Source organism: Dasypus novemcinctus, chromosome 11 (assembly GCF_030445035.2).
Source record: "Dasypus novemcinctus isolate mDasNov1 chromosome 11, mDasNov1.1.hap2, whole genome shotgun sequence".
In the NCBI taxonomy this organism is placed as follows: Eukaryota; Metazoa; Chordata; class Mammalia; order Cingulata; family Dasypodidae; genus Dasypus; species Dasypus novemcinctus.
The window spans coordinates 61,578,213-61,595,952 of NC_080683.1; the positions used below are offsets into that span (position 1 = coordinate 61,578,213).

General features: G+C 39.6%; 1 pseudogene; it reads right to left on the reverse strand.

Moving 5' to 3' along the window:
• Nucleotides 1-358: 358 nt before the first annotated feature.
• Nucleotides 359-17,740, reverse strand: part of LOC101419439 (UBX domain-containing protein 8 pseudogene) — a 47,820-nt pseudogene continuing 30,438 nt past the window's right edge.

The window sequence follows — 17,740 nt, forward strand, 5'->3', positions numbered from 1 at the left end:
AATATCCATAATGTGACAGTAAGATGGACTGAAGACCCAGAAACAAAAATCATATGACTTTGTTTTTTAACCTACAGAGAAATGATATCAGCTGGGAAAAATATAAATTGCTGAATATTTTATTGTATTCATTTTCACTGAATTCTCACTTGGTATAGTATAGGATGGCCCATTCTACAAATTATTAAGTGCAGAGAGAAATCCTTTTCTAAATTTTTTTTTGTCCAGATATTTCCATGGATATCAGCATTAAAGTGTTTACTGCCTTGAGCTCAGTCAAGGTATGGCACAATTTTAATGCTCTGTTTGGTTACAGCTTGACTTATTTTGTGTAGAACAGGTAGTTCTCATTTCTTAACTAGTTGCTCTGCTCTTTTTCTTCTACACTGAATACAGTATCCACAGTTATTCCTAAGTCTTCCAATTACCAACCTCCCTCCACTTTCAGAGGCCTTCTGGAAAAGGAGGTAGAAAGGCTACAAAGGGATGTGTGGTAACCAGTTTTCATCATCCAGTCAAACAAAACCTGTAAACAACAGGCTCAAAAAACCTTCTCTTCAGGATACTCCCACTTGTTCATCAGAGAGTGACAATAACTACTTCTTCAGCTGTTTTAGGAGGTACTTCAGGTAAATCAAGGACCTTCTTCTGTGTGGGCTATTCAGTAGGTCATGGAAGTTTGGATTCAGGCTTATGCAAATTCTGTCTCTTTGCACCTTCTCTGTTTGAAGTTTCAGAAGATGTCTGAATGCATTTTCAAGTACCAACTCTTCATCACCCCCAACTTTGTGACTATTGTTTAACTTCCAGGTTTTACCCAACATTTGATAAAGGTGTGTCTTAGTTTGCTAAAGGCTGCCAATGCAAAACACCAGAAATGGGTTAACTTTTACAGTAGGGATTTATTAGGTTAAAAGCTTATCATTATGAGGCTGCAAAAAAGTCCAAGTAAAGGCATCATCAAAGATACTGTCTCACCAAAGACTGGCTGCTGGTGTTCCTGGACTCCTGCCTTGTGACAAGGCAAAATGATAGCCAGTCTCTGCCTTCTCCTCCAGCTCAATTCTCAAGAGGTAAAAGTTGTTAAATGTCCCTGGGAGAAAAGTTTTGGAAGTCTTCACAGAGGAGGTAACTTCTGAAAGATGAGAAGGAATACATGGCCACTGGAGGAGGGAGAGTAAGGGGGAACCAGGTAGAGAAGGGATCCTAGGCAGAGGAGACAAGCGGAAAGCTCCATACCTTGAAAAAGCCTGTGTCTATGTGGCTAGAGAATATATAGTTACACATAGGCATTTGGCAGGAGATGGGGTTCAAAAAGAAAGTTGGGGATCAATAGTAGATGGCTTTTTACACTTTAACTGAAGCTTGTAGTAACAGGAAGTCACTGAAGTTATTTGTGTTTTAGAACGTTATGATCAGACTTGCTTTATGAAAACGATCACTCTGGGAGAAGAGTAATACAAGATTTAGAGAGGACAGAGGTTGGAGGTCAGAGACCAGTAGGGAGGCAGTATACCTTGAATCAAAAACTGGAACATGGTTCAACAAGTACTAATGTGAGTGTAGGCACAACAGAACAAAATATTTAAAGTCAGCACTATGTAGGAACATTTACAGAAGCTGTACCTAGGGACTATGTAGGAAAGACAGAATGAAAGTTTAGATCAAGGCAGTGCTTGTTGAAATGGAGAGAAAAGGAGGCATTTAAGAGTTTAAAAGAACAGACTAGAACACAAATTTAATACGGGCATGAAGGAAAAAAAAGGGACTCAAAGGTGGTTTCCAGATATTTTATTTATGCTAAATTAAGCAAAAAAAAAAAAAAGAATGAATTTATTGAGAAAGTTCATGAGTTCAGTTTTGGAAATGCTCAGGATAGAGAACTATAGGCAGTAAAAATTATTGGACTGAAGCTCAGAAGGAAGATATAGAAATAATTATGACAATGAAAATAACAACAATTTATTTAACTCTTTTAATATGCCAGATATTGTCCTTGTGTGGATTATTTCGTTTAGTGCCTCAACAATTCTGTGAAGTAGTATCATCTTTATTTTGCAGATGTGAAGATGGCAGTCACATGGGTAGTTAGGTAACAGAGTTTGGGATTCCAAACTTCATCTGCATGACCTCAAAGCTTGTTTTCTCAACTGTTCTCTTCTGCAGTCAATTGTTGCATGCATGTCCAAGACATGATCAGCTAGACAAAGTCATTCAGTGCCTGGCCATGGAAGGGAATCCATAAATGCCTGCTAAATAGCTGAACAAGGCTCTGGATGCCATGTAGGTTAGCTAATAGGAAAAAGAAGATTGCTTAGTTAATTGAAAGACACCAACCACTGGCACCACTAATATGGGTAAAAGATACAACCCAGAACACAGAGTCAGCCTTACTATGTGACTAGAATGGACAAGGTTCCTTCATCCTTAAATTCCCACAGAGGCTACCAATGAAGGTAAGCTCCCTAACTGGAGTGAGGATACCATTGGACATCAAGTTCTTCAATGCTCTCTTTGTGACTCTCGAGAGCTGGTGTGTACTCTCTTGTCCTCCACCCCCAGGTTTTCAGGAGATTGGCTATAAGTCTGCCTGCTCAAAGAAAAGCAAGAGTTAGCAACCTCAGCACTTTTCTGGAGAATGGAAAAATTGAAAGTAGATTTGCCAGATCAGTCTTCCTGATGCCCTTTGAAAGGCCCAGTCTTTGGGGGTGTCTGACATCTATTCCTGGATTCTCTAACCCATCCATCTGGGCCAACAGAATTTAAAAACCCAATTGACAGTATTTATTTATCAGTTATGCAGTGGACAAAGAAAAAAATAGTGGCACTAATCATTACCCTTCATTCCAATCTTTCATATTTGATATTAAGGAACAATAAGTTAACTTTCTGGGAACTTTGATTAGCATGGATATAGCTGGTAATAGAAGCGATGGCAAATTTTCTCACTGCTTTTCAAGGGGGTAGCAAAGAAGGCGAGTTAGGATATTGGTGTTTATCTGTGTAGGCAGATATAGATCACAGTGGAGCTGCTCTCTCTTGGGACATAAAATCCACATTCTAGTGATCTTTCCCTTGATTCCCTATTTTTAGAAATGGACTCTGAAAGTTGCTCTGCCAGAAAAGTGGGCTTTCTTCCCACAAGCTTATTTACTGTCAAGGTCCACTTGTTAGAAGTACAGATCCATTTCCATTTATTTATTTATTTATTTATTTATCTATTTATGTATGTATGTATGTATGTGTGAGGTGGCTTATTTGTAAATCTTTATTCACCATCATGCAAATATTTTCCTTTCCTTTTTCTAATTGCCTTATACTTTCTTTTTTTTTTAAAAAAATATTTATTTTTCTCTTCCCCTCCCCCCACCCCTTGTCTGATTTCTGTGCCCATTTGCTGTGTGTTCTTCTGTGTCTGCTTGTGTTCTCATTAGGCAGCTCTGGGAACTGATTCTGGGACTTTCTGGAGTGAGAGAGAGGTGATCATTCTTTTGTGCCACCTCAACTCCATGATCTGTTGTGTCTCTTATTTTTGTGTCATCTAGCTGCACTAGCTCTCTGCATGGACCGGCACTCCTGCATGGGGCAGCACTCCTGCGCCGGGCAGTACTCAGTGCAGGTCAGCAGTCTGTGCAGGCCAGCACTCCACGTGGACCAGTTTGCCACACGGGCCAGCTTGCCTTCACCAGGGGGCCCTGGGCATAGATCCCTGGACCTCCTATATGGTAGATGGGAGCCCAATTGCTTGAGCCACATCTGCTTCCCTTATCTTTCTTGAAATGTCACTTTTGTTGTAAAACAAAAACAAAAGTTGTTGTTCCCCTACAGTTTTTATTTCACTTAGAAAAATCATTTTATATTCTTTTTTTTAAAAAGATTTATTTTTATTTATTTCTCTCCCCTCTCCCCCCGCCCCCCCAACCCCGGTTGTCTGTTCTCTGTGTCCATTTGCTGTGTGTTCTTATTTGTCCGCTTGTGTTTCTTTTTGTTGCGTCATCTTGTTGTGTCAGCTTTCCATGTGTGCGGCGTCATTCCTGGGCAGGCTGAACTTTTTTCACACTGGGTGGCTCTCCTTACGGGGCGCACTCCTTGCGCGTAGGGCTCTCCTACGTGGGGGACACCCCTGCGTGGCATGGTACTCTTTGCGTGCATCAGCACTGCGCGTGGGCCAGCTCCACAAGGGTCAAGGAGGCCCGGGGTTGGACCACAGACCTCCCATGTGGTAGATGGATGCCCTATCCACCGGGACAAGTCTGCTTCCCTATTTTATATTCTTAATAAAATTTTAACAGTGAAATAGTTAAACTTAGTCTACTGTTTGTTTCCTATAAACTTTTACAAACTTTTTTCATAGCAAGCAACAGTGCAAATTAAAAAAACTGTGATAATATGTATTCAAAATTCATATATTTTTCCAACAAATAACATGATTTCTTCCTTATTTTTTTCCTCTATTAGAGAAGTTGTGGGTTTACAAAATCATGCATGAAATACATTATTCCCATATATCATACCTCCCCTAACACATGCATTGGGGTGAAAGATTTATTACAATTGATGATAGCACATTTTAATAATTGTACTGTTAATTAAAGTCCATGGTTTAACTTATGGCCCACTGCCTGTGGAGTCCATTTCCATGGATTAAAAAATGTTTAATTACCATGTATATAATTACATACTATGTATGTAATATACATTTCTCCATTAACGATATTCAAATATTTATTTCAGTGTTATTAATTGCAGTCACAAGGTTGTGCTATCATAACCACCATCCATTACCAAAACATTTCCATCATTCCAAATAGGAACCCTGTCCATTTTAAGCCATAACTTCCCATTTCTACCTGTCCCCTGGTAGCCTATATTCTAGATTCTAGATTCTGACTCTATGAGTTTGCTTATTCTAATTGTTTCAAATCAGTGAGATCATACAATATTTGTCTTTTTGTGTCTGGATTATTATGCTTAACATGATGTCTTCAAGGATCACGCATGTTGTAGCATGCATCAGGGCTTCATCCTTTTTTTGGCTGAATAATATTCCATTGTATGTATATACCATATTTTATTTATCCATTTTTCAGTTGATAGATACTTGGGTTGCAAATCTTTTGGCAATTGTGAATAAAGCAGCTATGAATATCAGTGTACAAATATCTGTTCGAGTCCTGGCTTTAAATTCTTTCAGGTATATAATCAGTAGTGTGATTGCTGGGTCTTAAGGTAGCTCTATTTTTAGTTTTCTGAGAAACTGCCAAACTGTCTTCCACAGTGAGTGCACCATTTTACATTGCCACGTATTTCTTTACATACTCTCCAACACTTGTTATATTCCTTTTTTAAAAATAGCAGCCATTCTAATGTGTGTGAAATGGTATCTCATTGTGTTTTTTTTTTTAAGATTTATTTATTTCTCTCCCCTTCCCTCCCCCCCAAATGTCTGCTTTCTGTGTCCATTTGCTGTGTGTTCTTCTGTGACCACTTCTATCCTTATCAGTGGCACCGGGAATCTGTGTTTCTTTTTGTTGCATCATCTTGTTGTGTCAGCTCTCCGTGTGTGCGGCACCATTCTTGGGCAGGCTGCACTTTCTTTCGCACTGGGTGGCTCCCCCTACAGGCTGTACTCCTTGCACATGGAACTCCCCTATGCGGGGGACACACCTACCTGGCATGGCACTCCTTGTGCACATCAGCACTGTGCATGGGCCAGCTCCACACTGGTCAAGGTGGCCTGGGGTTTGAACTGTGGACCTCCCATGTGGTAGACGGACACCCTATCCATTGGGCCAAGTCCGCTTCCCTCATTGTGGTTTTGGTTTGCATTTCCCTCCTGGCTAATGATGTTGAACATCTTTTCATGGCTTTCTAACCATTTGTATATCTTCTTTAGAGAGATGTCTGTTCAAGTCTTTTGCCCATTTCTTAACTGGGCTGTTTGTCTTTTTGTTGTTAGGTAGAAGGATTTCTTTATATATAATGGATATTTATTCTCTATCAGATATATGGTTTCTAAATATTTTTCTCATTGTATAAGTTGTCTGTTTATTTTCATGATAAAATTCGTTAAGGAAAAATGTTCTCGATTTTGATGAGGTTCCATTGATTTGCTTTTTCTTTTGTTGCTCATGCTTTGGGTGTTAAGTCTAAGAAACCATTGTCTAATACTATGTCCTGAAGATGCTTCCCTGCATTTTCTTCTGGGATCTGATAGTTCTAGTTCTTACATTTAGGTCTTTGATCTATTTTGAGTTGATTTTAGTATATGGTATGAGTTAAGAGTCCTCCTTTTTCTTTTTCTTTGCAGAAGGAGAGCCAGTTTTCCCAGCACCATTTTTTGATGAGAATATTCTTTCCCGATTCAATGGTCCTTGCCACCGTGTCAAAAATCAATTGGCCATAAATGTGACAGTTGATTTCTGAGCTCTCAATTCTATTCTGTTTTTCTATATGTTTTTCCTTGTGCGAGCACCATGCTGTTTTGATTACTGTGCCTCTGTAATGAATCTTAAGATTAGAAAGTGTGGGTTCTCCAACTTCATTCTTCTCTTTCAAGATGGCTGTATTAGTTAGTGTTCTCTAGAGAAAGAGAATCAACAAGAGATATCTGTCAATAGCATGCAATTCTCTAAGAGTTTCTCATGCAGCAGTGGGGATGCACTAGGCCAGGTTCTGCAGGCAGGCCATAACCAGGGGCTGCAATGAAAGTCCAATGAAGGTTCTTGACGAGTTCTGGGAGATGTTGGCTGTCCAAAGATGAGCTGGGAAATTCACCCTCAATGCTGGAATCACTTCCCCTTTAAGGGATACAACTGATTGAGTTAAGCGTCACTCATTCCTGATGGCAATCTCCCTGATTGATGTAATTATAACCAGCTAGCTATGATTTACCACTACAGTAACGCCAATGATGACTAAAGTCCTTAATGCCCTTGTATTACAGTTAGCCCATTGCTTGCTTGACCAAACAACTGGGCACAATTACCTGGCTGAGTTGACACAATAGCCTAACCATCATAGTCCACCACTTGTCAATTCGGCAACCATACACATTACCTTAAACCATACTAAGTCTCTAAGTAAAAACAATAACAGACATTCATATATATAGATATCCACCTAACAATATTCAACTCTCCTGCGTACAACTGGAAAAGCATTAATTCCATACAGAATAGGGTGCAAGTTCTTGGGTAATATTCACTCTCAAACTTGACTTCCTCAAATATTATGACATGAAATTTATACAATTTGTTATATGATAAGGGAAAGCTTGGGGAAGTAGACAGAAATTCATTTTGTGTACATATACAATCATCATCATAATGAAACAAGGAAGGAAGATTCATGACCATTTTAGTCCTTGTTTCTGTAACTGGTCACATGGTCAAAGTTAATATTTATCACTACCTTCTTCCACTACTCATTCCATGTTTCCATTACCCTCAGCAAGCACTTCAGCTGGCTGTGGTTCTTTGCCTGGTGGGGCGACCTAAACTTTCATTCCTGAAGATTCAGGCCATTGTTAGTCCTGCTTGGATTGAGTTGTTGCAATTTTCCATTAACTTTAATCATAGGACATGGCAATACTAGGAGATGCCCTAGAGGATCACCTGTATTCCAGGCAAACTCTTTTTTACCCCCATTATATACATGCAGTCCTATTTTCCCTTGATAGTCAGGATCAATCACCCCAGCCAGTACAGTAATTACCTTCTTTGACTGTTGATGCATAGGTAAGAGATGCCCAAAGTGGCCAGGTGGCTATTTTAACATCCAGTTCAATGGAATCATTGTTGTGTACCCTGGTGACAGCACTCCACTTTTTGGGACTAAAACCTGTAGACCAGCAGAGTTTGAAGTTGCAGGGACAGGAAGCAAAAAATTTCCTAGAGGGTCATTAGGGGTAATAGTGAGTGGTGCCAATCCCATTTCCACCCCTTGATTCCTGAAACCATGGATCCTGGTTATGGGAGAAACAGCACCATAGAGTGCATGCTGATTTAGAGCACACACAGCCTCCTGGAGAACATTGCCCCAGTCCTACAAGGCCACCTAGTTGGCACTGTAATTGAGTCTTCAAAAGGCCATTCCATTGTTCTATCAATTCTGCTGCTTCAGGGTGATGGGGAACATGGTAAGACCAGTGAATTCCATGGGCATGTGCCCGTTCCTGCATATCATTTGCTGTGAAATGGGTTCCTTGATCAGAAGCAATGCTGTGTGGAATACCATGGCAGTAGATAAGACATTCGGTAAGTCCACAGATGGTAGTTTTGGAAGAAGCATTGCATGCAGGAAATGCAAACCCATATCCAGAGTATGTGTCTATTCCAGCTAAAACAAATCACTGCCCCTTCCATGGTGCAAGTGGTCCAATGTAGTCAACCTGCCACCAGGTATCAGGCTGGTCACCTCGAGGAATGTTGCCATATCAGGAGCTGAGTGTGGGTCTCTGCTGCTGGCAGATTGGGCACTCAGTAGTGGCCATAGCCAAGTCAGTCTTGGTAAGGGGAAGTCCATGTTGCTAAGCCCATGCATAACCTCCATCCCTACCTCCCTGGCCACTTTGTTCATGAGCCCACTGGGCAATGACAGGAGTGGCTGGGGAAAGAGGCTGAGCATCAGCAACAGAGAAGGTCTTCTTATCCACTTGATTTTTAAAATTTTCCTCTGCTGAAGTCACCCTCTGGTGAGCATTGACATGGGACTCAAGAATTTTCATGTTTTTTGCTCACTCAGAAAGGTCAATCCACATACCTCTTCCCCAGACCTCTTTGTCACCAATTTTCCAATCATTTTCCTTCCAAGTCCCTGACCATCCAGCCAAACCATTGGCAACAACCCATGAATCAGTGTACAAATGTACATCTGGCCATTGCTTCTTCAAGCAAAATGAACAACCAGGTGCACTGCATGAAGTTCTGCCCATTGGGAGGATTTGCCCTCACCACTGTCCTCCAGGGATGTCCCAGAAAGGGGCTGCAGTGCTGCAGCTGTCCACTTTTGGGTGGTACCTGCATATCGTTCAGAACCATCTGTAAATCAGGCCTGAATTTTCTCTTCCTTAGTCAAATGATTGTAAGGGACTCCCCAGGAGACCAAAACTGTGGGCTGGAAAAGAGAAGGTAACATGGCAGGGGTGGTGACCATGGGCATTTGAGCTACTTCCTTATGTAACTTATTCATGACTTCAGGACCTGCTTGAGCTCTATCTTGTATATACCACTTCCACTTTATTATGGAGTGCTGTTGTGCATGCCTGATTTTATGGTTTAATGGGTCAGACAATACCCAGCTTGTGAAAGGCAACTCAGGTCTCACGGTAACTTGATGGCCCATGGTTAAACGTTTGGTCTCTACTGAGGCCCGGTAGCAGGCCAAAAGGTGTTTCTCAAGAGGGAGGTAGTTATCTGCAGAGGATGATAGGGCTTTGCTCCAAAATCTAAGGGTCTACATTGTGATTCTCCTATAGGGGCCTGCCAAAGTCTCCAGAACCTCTATTTGCCACGGAAAGTTCCAGCACCATTGGATCTGCTGGATCATATGATCCAAGTGATAGTGAAGCTTGTACAGCAGCCTGGACCTAACACAGAGCCTCTTGTTCCAGTCCCCAAACAAAACTAGCAGCTTTTCTGATCACCCAGTAAATGAGCCAGAGTAGCACACCCAAATGAGGAATGTGTTGTCTCCAAAATCTAATGACACCAAGTAAGCATTGTGCCTCTTTTTTGGTCATAGGAGGAGCCAGATGCAACAGCTTATCCTTCACTTTAGAAGTAATATCTTGATATGCCGCACACCACTGGACACCTAGAAATTTCACTGAGGTGGAAGGACATTGTATTTTAGTTGAATTTATCTCCCATCCTCTCTTATGCAAATGCCTTACTAATAAGTTTAGACTCTTTGCTACTTCTAGCTCACTAGGTCCTATCAACATGATATAATCAATATAATGGACCACTGTGATGTCTTGTGGGAGGGAGAGATGATCAAGAATCCTGTGGGCAATATTATGACATAGGACTGGACAGTTGATGTACTCATGAGGCAGGACTGTGAGGGTATACTGCTGGCCTTGCCAGCTGAAAGCAAACTGTTTCTGGTGGTCCTTACTAATAGCAATTGAGAAAAAAGCATTCACCAAATACCTGCATACCAGGTGTGAGGGGATGTGTTGATTTGCTCAAGCAATGATACCACATCTGGGACAGCAGCTGCACTTGGAGTCACCACCTGGTTAAGTTTATGATAATCTACTGTCATCCTCTAAGATCCATCTGTTTTCTGTACAGGCCAAATAGGAGAGTTGAATACAGATGTGGTGGGAATCACCATCCCTGCATCCTTCAAATCCTTGATGGTGGCATTAATTTCTGCAATCCCTCCAGGAATCTGGCATTGCTTTTGGTTTACTATTTTGCTAGGGAGTGGCAGTTCTAGTGGCTTCCACTTGGTCTTTCCAACCATAATAGCCCTCACTCCATAAGTCAGGCATCCAGTGTGGGGATTCTGTCAGTTACTGAGTATGTCTATTCCAATTATGCATTCTGGAACTGGGGAAATAACCACAGAATGGGTCTGGGGACCAACTGTGAGATGGACCTGAGCTAAAACTGCATTAATCACCTGTCCTCCATAAGCCCCTACTCTGACTGGTGGACCACAGTGATGTCTTGGGTTTCCTGAAATTAATGTCACTTCTGAGCCAGTGTCTAATAATCCCTGAAATGTCTGATCTTTCCTTTTCCCCAATGCCGTTACTCTGGTAAAAGTCCATAGATTTCCTTGAGGAAAGGTGGGAGGAAGATTACAGTATAAATTTTGAGCAGTTTAACAGGATCCTATCCCAAGGAGTCCTGGTCTCCTCATTCAAGGGGCTCTGTGTCTGTAAACTGTCTCAAGTCTGGGAATTGACTAAGGGGATGTGATTCTCTGCTTCTGTAATTTGAGTTAGGGTTTCTTTCACTCGACCCAGTACTCTTCTGTTTATACAGATCCTGAAGAAATTTAGTAGACTGCCTGTTTATTTCACTGCTAGGTACCCCATGATGTATTACCCAACACATAACTCTACATGACTCGGACTATTTTGAGTGGTTTTTTGAATCTGCCTTTCACTGTGGTAGCCATGCCCACCTTAACTTTGACGATTAACTGCCAATACTTGACTTTTACCAGTTTTTACCAGACCGACATCAAATCATCCCCATAATATTTAAGGATTCTAATTACATCACAGCCCTCCCTACTGTAATACCTGGACTACAGAGAAGAGCAACCACAGAACTCTTCAGGGAAGATGGGGTTAGTCTTACATATTTATTCCCCACAGTCCTGGTTAAAGGTGTGTCCTCTGGACATTCCTGGGGTGGGTGGGCAGCTCTCAAATGGTAAATCCATTCTAGCATTCCAATCTCCCTAAATCTTTGAATTCCCTCTTCTACTGTGTACCAGGGAAAATCAGGCATCTCAACCTCAGACATACTAGACCATCTTTTGGCCCATGTTTCAATCAGCCACCTGCACAAACTGTTAGAGCCCTTTCTAACCCCTTGAGCTACAGTGTTGAATCCAGATTTTCTGTTTAGTGGGTTCATATCAATAAATCCAGCCTGGTCCAACTTTATATTCCTTCCACCATTATCCCATACCCTTAGTATCCATTGTCACACATATTCCCCTGATTTCTGTCTATGTAAGTTGGAAAACTCATGCAGTCCTTTCTGAGTACACCTTGATTTCTCATGGGTCACACTTTGCATTTCACCTTTGGGGGCTTATTGTAATTTTAGAAATAGGTGTCAAAGACAAGAGAGTTGTTGGGGATGAGTAAGGTTAAGGATTAGAAATGGCTTGCAAGCTTCTGACCTCAGGGTGTTCCCTTGCATTTTCTTCTGGTGAGACAGGTCTAATCTCTTTCTCCAGGGGTTGGAAGGCAGTTTCCTGAGGGCAGACTGGAGGCTGGGCAGTGCATGCTGGAGTTTGGCTGGTATGTGCCTCAGGGCTGGGAGGAGGTCCAGACTCCCTGGGGCAGGTGGGAGGCCAGGCAAGGCAGGCTTCAGTTTGGCTGGTACTCACCTCAGGGCTGGAAGTTGTTTCAGACTCCCTGGGGCAAGCTGGAGGCTGAATGATACAAGGTTGACAAGTTGTGGCCTGGACAGGTTTATCTGGTAAAGTCTCAGCAGAATTCAGGGTTCCAATGTCTCCATCAATATCATCATCATCCTATATGTCTCCATTCCAATTCTCTGTATTCCACTCTTTTCCAATCAATGTCTTCACTTTAACAGCAGAAACCCTGCAGGGTTGAGATTTTAGTTTCCTTTGCAACTCTGCTACTCACACAATGAGAGTCTGAGTTTGGTTCTCAGATATTTCAAGCCTATGGCTGCAGGAGACAAAATTTACTTTCAGAGCACACATAGAAACATTCACATCATCCATTTGGTGTTTAAGTTTCAAATTTGAAGCCTTTAACTCATCTCTGTCTTTTGTAACAGTACCCAGAGTATCTAGGAGGAGTCAGCCAACATCGTTATATTGTGTGACTCCACAAAACTCTGTTAAGGTGTTGAAAACACTCTCATCCAGATCCTTGCTTCTTATAAGCATGGAAGTAGGGGAATTCTGTGAAGCTATTTTGCGTATCTTGATTGCCAACTTGCGTCATGGACTGTTAACAGCCTTTTCATTATTGGAAAGGGAGTTGTCAGTACCTCTGAGTCCAAATAGGGTAGAGAGACAATTGCAAAACTCCCAGAACCACCTCAGACACCCCATTTAAGACTCTGTTACTCAAAAACCACTCCTGGTACCAAGCTATATTAGTCACGGTTCTCTAGAGAAACAGAATCAATAAGAAATATCTGTCAATAGTATGTGATTCTGTAAGAGTCTCTCATGCAGCCATGAGGATGCACAAGTCCAAGTTCTGCAGGCAGGTTGCAAGCAATGAAAATCCAGTGAAGGTTCTTCATGAGTTCTGGGAGAAGTTGGCAGTCCAAAGATGAGCGGGAAAATTCTCTCTCAATTCTGGAATCACTTTCCCTTCTAAGGGATTCGACTGATTGGGTTAAGCGTCACTCATTGCTGATGAGAATCTCCCTGATTTATGTAATTATAGCCAGCTATCTATGACTTAGCACTGCAGTAAAGTCAATGGTGACTAAAGTCCATAAATGTCCCTGTATTACAATTATCCCAGTGCTTGCTACTTAGCACAATTATCTGGCTGAGTTGACATGATAGCCTAACCATCATGCTTTTTGGGGTCCATTATCCTTCCATATAAATTTGATAATTGGCATTTCCATATCTGAAAAGAAGGTTGTTGGAATTTTCATTGGGATTGCTTTGAATCTATAAATTGCTTTAGGTAGAATTGACATCTTAACCTTAGTCTTCCAATCCATAAATACGGTATATCCTTCCATTCACTTAGGTCTTTTCTAATTTCTTTTAGCAATGTTTTGCGTCTTCTCTGTGTACATCCCTGGCTGGATTGAGTCCTAGATATTTGAATCTTATAGTTGTTAGTGTGAGTGGATTTTTTTTTCTTAATTTCTTCTTCTTATTATACATTATTAGTGTATAGAAACGCTACTGATTTTTGAGTGTTGATCTTGTACTCTGCCACTTTGATGACTTCATTTATTAGTTCGAGTAGGTTTATTGTGGATTTTTCAGTATTTTCTGTATATAGAATCATGTCATTTGAAATAAGGAAAGTTTTACTTCTTCCTTTCCAATTTAGATGCCTTTTAGTTCTTTTTTTCCTAATTCCTCTGGCAAGAATTTCCAGTTCACAGATGGAACACCAATAATGGTGACAGGACATCCCCACTGTGTTCCTGATCTTCGATGGAACATTTTCAATATTTCATCTTTAAGTAGGATGTTAGCTGTGGGCTTCTCATATACACCCTTTATCATATGAGGAATTTTCCTTCTATTCTTAGTGTTCTAAGTGTTTTTGTCAAGATAGGATGCTGTATACCATAAAATGGTTTTGTTTTGTTTGCATTGATTGAGATGATCATGTGGTTTTTAATCCCTTTTTCTGTTAATATGGTGTATTACTTTAATTGTTTTTCTTATGTTGAACCAACTTTGCACACCAGGAATAAATCCCACTTGATCATGGTGTATAATTCTTTCGATATGTTGTTGGATTCAGTTTGCTGGTCTTTTGTTGAGGATTTTTACGTCTCTGTTCATAAGAGGTATTGGTCTATAGTTTTCTTTCTTTGTGTTATCTTTATCTGGCTTCGGTATGAGGGTGATGCTTGTCTTGTTGAATGATGTAGGTAGTGTTCCCTCTGCTTCAATATTTTGAAAGAATTTGAGCAAAATTTGAGTTGTCTTCTTGGAATGCTTGGTAGAATTTACCTGTGAAACCATCTGTTTCTGGGCTTTTCTTTGTTGGAAGGTTTTGGTTATTGATTCCTTTACTAGTAGTGGTTTGTTGAGATTGATCTTCTTAAGTCAATATAGGTGGTTTCTGTGTTTCTAAGAATTTGTCCATTTCATCTAGGTCATCTAATTTATTGGCATACAGTTCTTCAAAGTATCCACTCATAGTCCACTTTTGTCCAGTGGGTTTGGTAGAAATGGCCTTTTTTCATTTCTGATTTTTGTTAAATGTATCCTCTCTTTTTCTTTGTCGGTCTAGCTCAAGCTTTACTGATCTTTTCAAAGAAGCAATGTTTGGTTTTGTTGATTCAATTGTTTGTTTTCTTTTTCATTTATTTTTACTATAATCTCTGTTATTTCCTTCCTTCTGCTTGCTTTGAGTTTCAATTTTTCTTCTTTTCCTAGTTCTTCTGCTTTTTGTTATACCGATGATTTGAAGCCTTTCTTTTTTTTTTTTTTTTCAGTGTAAGCATTTAGAGCTATAATTTTCCCTTTCAGCACTACCTTTGTTTTATCCCATAAGTTTTGGTATGTTGAATTTTCATTTGCATTTTTCTCAAGATATTTCCTAATTTCACTTCAGATTTCACATGTAAACATTTGAATATTTAAGAATATGCTGTTTAATTTCTACATATTTGTGAATTTTCCATTTCTTCTCTGTTATAATTTCTAGCTTTATTCCATTGTGGTCAGAGGATACACATTTTATGATTTCAATATTTTTAAATTTATTGATACCTGTTTTGTGATGCAACATATGTTCTATCCTGAAGAATTATCCATGTGCATCTGAGGCTAATGTGTATTCTATTTTCATTGAGTGCAGTGTTCTATATACATCTTCAGGTCTAGTTGGTTTAGTGTATCATTCATGTCTTGTACCTGCTTATTGCTCTTCTGACTAGATGTTTTATCCCCTATTGAGAGTTGTGTGTTAAAATCTCCTACTAATAATGTAGAACCTTCCATTTATCCCTTCAGATAAAATCAGTATTTGCTTCATATATTTTGGGATTGTGCTATTTCGTACATATGTATTTAAAATTGTTACAACTTTCTGTTGAATTGTCTCCTTTATCAATATGTAATGATATTTGTCCCTTGTAACTGTTTTTTTTTCTGATATTAGTAAAGCCATTCCAGTTCTCTTGTGGTTACTACTTGCATGGTATACATATTTTTCCATCCTTTCACCATCCATCCACTTGTATCTTTGTATCACTTATATCTAGGTAAGTCTCTTACAGAGAGCATATAGTTGGATTATGCTTTTTTACCTATTCTGCCAATCTCTGCTTTTTGACTAGAGAGTTTAATCCATTTACATTTTAAATCATTGCAGTCTTTCTTCTGCCATTTTTCTATTTAGCCTTTGTAAGTCTTATATCTTTTTGTCCTTCACTTCTTATAAAGCTTCCTTTTATGCTTATTTGTTATCTTGTATTGTACCATATTGAGTGTCTTCTCATTTCTTTCTGGATATATTTTTAATCTGTTTTCCTTGTGGTTACCATAGGGCTAAAATTAACATCCTAAATATTAATAGTTACTCTTGTTTTCATACCAACTTAACTTCAATAGCATGAACATGTACTTTTTCTATACCCCTCTGTCTTCTTGCCATTTTTGGTACTTTTTACTACTTATGTCTTTCTACACTGTATATCAAAAAGCTTAGATTTATTATTCCTTTTATACCTATGCATTTTATCACCTATAGGAAGTAAAAAGTGGAGTTATATACCAAACAACAATAAAATATAACACTGTCATTTATAATTATCCAAATGATTACCTTTACACAGGTCTTTATTTCTTTATGTTGGTTTAAATCGCTGTCTAGTGACCTTTCCTTTCAGTCTGAAGAACTCCCTTCAACATTGGTTGTAGAGTAGGTCTAGTGGTGTTGTACTCTCTTAGCATTTGCTTATCTGAGAATGTCTTAAATTCTCCCTCATTTTTGAAAGGCTCACTATACATAAAATTCTTGGCTGGCAGTTGTTTACCTTCAACACTTTAAGTAAATATTTCAACTCACTGTTTTCTTTCCTCTATGATTTCTGATGAGAAATCGACATTCAATCTAACTGGAATTCCCTTGTATATAACATGTCACTTTTCTCTTGCAGCTTTCAGAACCTCCTCTTGTCTTTGGCATTTGACAGGGTAATCAAAATATGATGAGTTGTATGTTTCTTCATGTGTATCCTGTTTGTTGTTCTCTGAGCTTCTTGGATATGCATGTGCAGGTCTTTTACTAAGTTTGAGGTGCTTTCTCATTATTTCTTTGACTATTCCATCTGTCCCTTTTTCTCTTCCTCCTCCTTCTGGGACTACCATAACACATATATTGGTGTGCTTGATAATGTCCCAGAAGTGTCTTAGACTATCTCTGCTTTTTATAATTCTTTTTTCTTTCTGCTCCTCAACCTGACTCATTTCAAATGTCTTATCTTCAAGTTCACTTATTCATTCTTTGGTCAGTTCATTTGCTCTTCAAACCCTTCTTGAAAGTTTTCATATCAGTTATTGTGGTCTTCAACTCTAGTAGTTCTCTTTGGTTCCTATTTTTAAAAATATCTGCTCCCCCATGGCTTTTTTTTTTTTTTTTTTGCATGCTTTCTGCTCTCTGTGTTCATTTGCTGTGTGTTGTGTATTTATTTATTTTATTTCCCCTCCCCCCTTGTGGCTTGCTTGCTGTCTGCTCTTTGTGTCCATTCACTGTATGCTTTTCTGTGTTTTTTTTTTGGCTTGTCTCCCTTTTTTTTTTGTTGCATCACCTTGCCAAGTCGGTCTCTGCAGCGCTTGTGGGCCAGGCAGCACTTCATGGTGTGTGTGGGCTGGGTGGCACTTTGCAGCATGCAGGCGAGCCTGCCTTCACAAGGAAGCCCAGGGATTTGAACCCAGGGCCTCCCATATGGTAGACAGGAGTCCAACTGATTGAGCCACAGCCGCTTCCCATGGTTCCTTTGTAAAATTTTTATTTCTTTACTTAGACTCTTATATTATTTATTCATTGTTTTTGCTTTCCTAATATCCTGTGGTTCTTTTCCTGTACTTTCTTTCATCTCTTTAAGCATTTTTTATGATCATTTTAAAAAAAGAGATTGTTTGGTATGTCCACATTTTCATCTTCTTCATTGGTGTTTTCTGTATTTTTATCTTCCTTTGGATGGGCCATAATTTCCTTTTACTTTGTCTTGTACTCTTTTCTTGTACACTATGTCTTTTAATATTTTAAAATGTTATCTCTGGGATTTCTCCCTGGATTGTCTGTTTCCTGGTTTTGTGACCAACAGTTAACAAGACAGAAATT